Genomic DNA, 7,951 nt, shown 5'->3' on the forward strand with positions numbered 1-7,951 from the left:
CGAATGCCTTCATCAATGACTACAGGAGCCTTGCCCTTTTCATCAGTTGAAGTAAAAGCCTTCTTGAGGACTTCAATCGGGGGCAGAAAGCTAAGTTGATTCTGAAAATTAGCCTTGTAGTTGAGTGAAGACCTTGTCCTGAGGAATCTCATAATCCAAGGTGCATAAGGTTTCAGCTCAAACGGAGATAGTGCAGCATTTGCCAGAGTCCTCATGAAGAAATCATGATAGTTGATAGGAATGCTATGAATGATGTTGAATAGCAGATTCTTCATGATGCCAACTATTTCCTCATCAGATGAGTCATGACCTTTGATGGGACTCATTGTCCTCGTCAGAATGCGATAGATAGTTCTGGGCACATAGAGTAAATCCTTCACGAGGAATTTGGTCCTTGGGGCTTGACCGGGCTTCAAAGGCTTCATTAACACTTGCATGTAATGAGCTATGAGTTCTGGTTCATGATACAGGCAGCGAGCTCCTTCACTGGGTGGACTGATGGGCATGGCGTGAAGCAATTCAGAGGCCGGTGCCTTATAGTGAGTATTTTCGGTCATCCAGTCCAAGACCCAGGTGTTGATATCTTCAAGATCACCTATGATATGCAATGTAGCGTAGAACTGAAGAATAAGCTCTTCATTCCAATCAACAATGTCAGAGCAAAAGTTGAGGAGGCCTGCATCATGAAGAACACTGGGCACAGGAGAGAAACAAGGTAATGATTCCATGTCCACGTGAGGAATATGCTCATGGTAGAAGATTTTGTCTTTGTTGAAAAGCAGTGAAGAATAGAAGTTGGCCTGGCTTGCAGTCCAGAAACGCTTCCTCCCTAGACGAGCAGAGTCATAAGGATTGTAGTTAGTGAAGAACACGTACTCACCGAAGAAATCATCAGCCTTGAATTTCTGCTTCTTTGAGAATGGATCCTTTGGCTTGGGGTGAGGAGTGTCAGTCAATTGCATCACAACCTCCGGGATCTCGATCTCAGGTTCCACAGGCTGAGGAATTTCAGGTGCTACTTCAGTGGCAGCCTAGGACTTCAATTCTTCATTTACATGATCTTCAGCACTAGTGGCTGGAATTTCTTCATGGACAGATGGTGTGGCATGTGGTTCATCAGATCCCATTTGTACAGTAGTTACTTGGGACTGAGAAATTTGTTGCAATGGTGTGAAGAGTGGAGAGTTGGGGTGCTGAGTTTCCCAAAATTCATCACTTAGCACGGGTGTGGTACAACCATTGTCCACATCTTCATCTCCCATTTCTTCAACGCCGGCCTCTTCAGCAGTAAACTGAGGCATAGGCAAGGAGACAACTGGTGTTGAAAGGATTGTATCCACTTCAATTTCTTCATTCATCTGCTCGGACGAAGCAGCTGAGGGATTCTCTTCATTAGATTCACTTGGAATCACATATTCTTCATCAAAAGGAATAAGGTCCTTTAATGGCATGGTTGAGATAGGAACAACATCAATGGGGTTTGCAAACGAGCTAGTCAATGGCTTCATCTTCTTCTGAGCTAAAGAATCTGATGCAGTTGATGCCTTCCTTTTCTTCACCACTGCATGCTCTGCAGACTTGGTCTTCTTCACATCTGATGCAGATGGAAGGATCAGAGTTGGTGTAGGCGCAGGAGCAGAGGATTGAGTTGTATTTCTTCAGGCGCAACTGATGCAGTTGCCCTGACTTCTTCATTTTCTTCAGGCGCACCACTAGTGGATGCCCTGGCAATTTCATCAGCGGCTGGAATGCAGTCATCAGCCCTGGAACTCACATTTTCTTCAGCAACCTGATTGTCATCAACGGTGCTGGCATTTTCTTCAGTCGGCTGAGCAGATGCTTCAGCCTGAGGAATTTCCTGTTGCGTTGGGGCTGCAACATTGGAAGTGAACTGTTCAGTTATCTTTACAAATCTGACTTTGGCTCCTAGCCAGTCAGCATAATAGCGATCAAATTCGTCACTCAGTTTCTTGATTTCAGATTGAAGAGCAACAAATTTTTCACGTGAAAGCTCCAGAACGTTTTGCTTCAGAAAGCGCTCTTTCTTGTACTGTGCTTTCTTCATCCTCCTTCCCTGTTGAAATTTTCATTTCTCTTCATCAATGAAGTGAGTCAGTACATGACTTTGACCAGGAGTGAGGTTCAGCTCAGGCAGAGGTGTGTTGGGGTCCTTGTCCCACAAGTCAATGAAGTCTAGGATCAACTTCGGATCCAACATTAATGGCACATTACTGCCTTTGGCTCTAGCGGCCCTGAGTTGCCTGTCCCTGATGATTTCAGCAAGTTCTTCATCATCAGCCTCATCATCATCACAGGGCACTTGGAAAGCAACTTGTTTCTTGTGAGGACTTGGTCGAGGACCTCGTCTAGCAGAGGTCTTCTTCTTCAGAAGAGTGGGAGCAGCTGAGGAACTTGGAGAGACTCCTAAGGCAATAGATATGCCTGTGGTCCTTTGGCATGTGGCGAGATGCACAGGTGCTGAGGATTTGGTCGGAGCAGCCGAAGACTTTGGAGGAGGAGCTGAGGATTTTGTAGAAGCAGGAGCAGCGTGAGGAATTGGCCGTGAGGGCTTTGAGGAATCTGGCCGTGAGGGCATAGCTGAGGAACTTGGCCGTGAGGGCATTGCTGGTGAAGCACTGGGCTTGCGAGCAGGCTTCTTTGGCATGGCCTTCTTCCGCTTTACAGAGGCCTCGACAACAACAGCGGCAGCAGAGTCTTCGTTGAATTTCCTCATTGCATTTTTTACTTGTTTGGACAACTTGGCCTGGCGCTTGGCCCATTCATCAAGATAATCCTCACCACGCTTGAGGCTAGTGGGATCAGCTATTTGACCATGTGCCAACGGAGGTCTTGGGCATGGAGGATTTAGTGCAAATTTCTTCATATATTTGGGAGTGACATATCTGTACTCCCTCCACTCTCTTGCCCATCGCCTCTCAATCTTTTGAATGCGCACCTCGCGCTGATTTTTATCTTCCTCATGGGGTGTGCAGTACCCAGCATAGATGTCCTCAGATATTTCAAAGGCATTGTTGACCTCAGGCCTCTTTCCTCCTTTCTGTGACTTCTTACCATCAGCCATTTTCTTCAGTTGAGGAATTTGAACAATTGAATTCTCTGAAGAAGTATGCAACTTTTCTTCGAGGAACGCTGCAAATGAGTTAAGTTGATGGGAACCTAGTGATTCAGCAGCTGACATGAGTACCTGTGAACAGAGTATAGTTGCAAGGAATTTGGAGAGGCCATACGCGTTCTCATAAGGTTTTTTATAAAGAACAAGTTTGAGGAATTTGACCAGATGAGTCTTGAAGAATTTCACTAAGCGGTCTTTGTCTTAGGTTCCAGAGATGTATAGATCAAAAATCCACACATTTGAGCAATCTTGAAGAAAAACATAACTTAGAGAAACGAATCAAGAACAGATGACATGTGAGGTGTTTTAGTGTGTGAAGATATGAAAAAAAACACCTTTGAGGATTTTGTAGAAATCATTTGAATCAAAGAGGGCAGTAAAAGTAACTTTTAATTACCCTGGACGAAGAACACAATGAACTGGTATGTGGAGATGTGAAGTTCGTCAGTGCAGATCTTCCACGCCCTAACTTGGTGGAGGAAGACAGCTACGGAGGCGGCGGAGTGAAGATTTCCACGGCCGGCGTGAGTACATACGACGGCGATGAGGTCGAGGCAGTGAAACTTTTCCTCACCAGCGACGATGATGTAGCGGCAGCGCTAGGGTTTGAGAAGCTCGAGCTGGAGAGAGGTCGAGCGGAGTAAAGGAAGTGAGGAAGGGGAAGGGGGTATTTATAGCCACGGTGAAAAATTGTTCGCCCGAAGAATTTGGACGAACGTGCCCCTGACCCTTCTTATTCGCTTGACATGTGTCACCCACGTACTGAGAAGTGGAGATCGTGTGCGATCGTGCGTGAATAGATAAGTATATCGTGGGATGTGGAACGGTTTGAGCGGCAAAGCCGAAAATTTAGATAAGATAGGTTTTAAAGTTCCGTTCGCAATTTCTTCAGCTGACAAGGACATAGTGAAGATTTTGAACGAGTTTCAAATAGAACGCACAACAGCCACTGATCAGATTCAGCTGACCTCAGAGGGGACTGAGATGGTGGGAAGAATTTGTGAACAGATTGGGTTGAGTATAGCATAGAGGGGGAAGGGTCCGATCACATTCACTTAGCAGAAAAACCAATTTGAAGAAATAGCCATAAGTGAATGGTGTAGAGAACATAAACTCATATATATATATATATAGGACAGGGCTATTCTGTTACTAGTAACAGAATAATATTCTGTTACCCCTCGGCCCTATATAGGAGCGACGGTGACCGAACCCACCACCTCCCTCTCGATCCCCAACTCCTCCTCCAGCGCGCCGCCCCCTCCCACCCCGCCGGCGCTCCGCCCCCTTCCTTCCCCACCGCGCGCCGCCCCCTCCCTCCCCGCCGGTGCGCCGCCCCTCCCTCCCCTGCCGTGCGCCTCCCCGCCGGTGCGCCGCACCCTCCCTCCCCCGCTGTGCGCCTCCCCGCCGGTGCGCCGCACCCTCCCTCCCCCGCTGTGCGCCGCCTCCTCCCTCCCCCGTCGTGCACTGCCCCCTCCCCGCCAGCACGCCACCTCCTCCCTCCCCGTCGCGCGACGCCCCCGCCCGACGCACCCCGATGCCGCCAGACCAGACCTATGCCGCGGCGACCCCAACTTACCCCGCCTTTCTTCTTCCTCCAGCGCGCAGCCCCGCCACCCCTTCCCCCCAGCGCAGCCCCGCAGTCCCTCCCTCCAGCGTGCCGCCCCGCACCCCCTCCCTCGAGCGTGCCGCCCCGCCATGGTCCTCCCTCCAGCGTGCCGCCAGACCACGATCTACGCAGCGCTTCCACGTGATCCTCTGTACGCAGCCGGCGTCTCACCTCACGCCGCCGCACAACATCTTCCTTGCGCCGCGACAGCCACCCCAGTTCGGGCGTAGTAAGTACCTCAGTACGAGTTAAAAACGGTGGTCCGTTCGGAATAAAAGAAATGGTAGAAATTCAAATTGTAAAGTTCAAGCAAAAAAAGAAACCCCATGAAAATCCTGCTTAGTAAGTACCTCAGTACAAGTCGTAAAATGAGAGAAGTTCAGAACAACGTTGTCAAAAAAATGTTGAGTTAAAAAAGGAAACAAAACAAACACATTTTATTTTTGAATAAAATATCATTCAATTCGATGATAGAAAACATACAAGTACAGGGGCAACGATACAGTAAACCGTTGAAAACTTACGAGAAAAATATTACCAAAAAACAGAGCAAAGTCTAGTTAGTGAAAACACGCTTAGTACAAACCCATGCAAGCATCAGTACAAGCACCCTTTTTCGGAACCATTCAAAATTACTCTACAAAAAATAGCTCGGTACAAACATACATATATATCAGTACGACTACTCTGTTTTTCACACGAGAAAACAGCAGGATCCGTCATGCCGTATTCAAAATTACTCTTAAACAGTTGCGAAGTAGAGAAAACGTTCAACATGACTAAGTTTCGCATTTTCGATAGCTATCCAACGGTATATTATTTGCCACATTTCGACAAACTTTTTAAAAAAATCGCGTTCAAAATCAAATTTGACCGTATTCGAATTCGTTTTTAAACCGTAAGGAATTAGAAAAATATTTCTATACAAAAAAGTTGCGCATTTTACATAGCTTTCCAACACCGTATCATTTGCATCAATCCGACAAACCGTTTGCAAAAAATCGTGAAAATACGTTTCGCCCAGAATTTCACCGTTTTTCAAATTACTTTTAAATCATATAGAATTACAAAAAAAACAATACATATATGGAAGATGCGGATTTTGACCAGCTTTCCAACGCCATCTTATTTGCTCAATTCCGACAAACCGTTTAAAAATTGAGTCCAAAATACGATTCACGTTTTCAGTTTTTAAAAAAATGTTTTTTCAAAACTGCTCTTAAACCATAATGATTTTGCAAAACGTTCTATATACTTGAAATATGGTTGTCAAGAGCTTTCCAACGATATATTACACTCCACGTTCCGACAAAAAAATTACAAAAAGTTTTTAAACTAAAGAAGACGATGTGTTAAACACAACTGAAAGCATCAGTTCAACCCGCTTCGAAAACATCAGTTCAACCACCTGAAACCGTCAGTTCAAAAAGGGTAACAGAATAATATTCTGTTACTAGTAACAGAATAGCCTAGATGTGTGTGTGTGTGTACATAGCCAATGAAGAAAAACAACGGAAACAGTGAAAACAATGCAAAGTTGAAGAATTTAAACAACTAAGGAATTTCAACACAAAAAAACTCAAATGAGGATTTTCAACTTTTGATGGTGGCGTGACCCACCGTATAAGAATGATGATTTCAGACACCGCGTACAATTTCCGTATGTTCTGAGAATCTAATTATTCGTTAATTTCTTCACACTTAGAGTGTTATTCTTCATTGATTGAAGAAAAATATTTCTTCATGTGTTGCACATCTAAGTCATCAATTTTGCATAAGTGTTAGGATGAGTGTCCTTTTCAAAGAACATTCGAAGATTATAAGATATTTAGCTCACACCACAACTTGCTAAATCTCTTCTTATCCAAGGGCTTTGTGAATATATCGGCTAGCTATTTTTCAGTCTTCACATGCTCAATAAAAATGTCGCCCTTCAACACATGATCACGAAGAAAATGATGACGAATCTAAATGTGCTTTGTCTTCGAGTATTGAACTGGGTTGTCAGCAATCTTGATGGCACTCTCATTGTCACAGAAGAGAGGCACATTCTTCATGTTGACGCCGTAGTCCTTGAGAGTTTGCTTCATCCATAGAAATTGAGCACAGCAAGAACCAGCGGCAATCTACTCAGCTTCAGCAGTAGATAGTGATACACAGTTCTGTTTCTTCGAGGACCAACAGACCAAAGATCTTCCGAGGAAATGACATGTACCAGATGTTGACTTGCGGTCCACACGATCACCAGCATAGTCAGAGTCAGAATATCCAATGAGATCAAAAGCCGAGCCCTTGGGATACCATAATCCAAGTGTTGGTGTGTGAGCTAGATATCAAAGAATATGCTTCACAGCCTTATGGTGTGATTCCTTCGGTGTAGCTTGAAATCGGGCACACATGCAAACACTAAGCATAATATCTGGCCTATATGCACATAAGTACAATAAAGAACCAATCATGGAGCGGTATACCTTATGATCGAAGTCGATACCATTTTCATCAGTGCACAGATGGCCATTTGTGGGCATAGGAATTTTGACGCCTTTGCAATCTTGCATGCCGAATTTCCTCAGTACATCCATGAGGTATTTCTCCTAAGATATGAATATGCCATTGCGTTGTTGTCGAATTTGAAGACCTAAGAAGAATTTCAATTCTCCCATCATAGACATTTGATATTCTTCACTCATCATATAGGCAAATTCATCACTATAACGTTGGTCAGTCCAGCCAAAGATAATATCATCAACATATATTTGGCACACAAACAATTCACCATCATAATATTTAGTGAAAAGAGTAGGGTCGAGTGAACCGGGTTTGAAGCCTTTCTTCATAAGGAATTCCTTCAAAGTATCATACCACGCCCGTGGGGCCTGCTTGAGGCCATAGAGGACCTTATTGAGTCTGAAGACTTTGTCAGGATGCTTTGAATCTTCAAAACCTGGGGGTTGAGCAACATATACTTCTTCCTCAAGCTTACCATTGAGGAATGCACTTTTCACATCCATTTGATATAGAGTGATATCATGATGGTTAGCATAAGAAAGTAATATGCGAATAGCCTCAAGTCTAGCAACAGGTGCAAAAGTTTCATCGAAGTCAATTCCTTCATCCTGTGTGTAGCCTTGAGCTACAAGTCGTGCCTTATTCCTTACCACAAGGCCATTTTCGTCTTGCTTGTTGTGATAGATCCATTTTGTGCCAAT

This window comes from Triticum urartu, chromosome 7A (genome assembly GCF_056163025.1).
Source record: "Triticum urartu cultivar PI428250 chromosome 7A, HENAU_Tu73, whole genome shotgun sequence".
In the NCBI taxonomy this organism is placed as follows: Eukaryota; Viridiplantae; Streptophyta; class Magnoliopsida; order Poales; family Poaceae; genus Triticum; species Triticum urartu.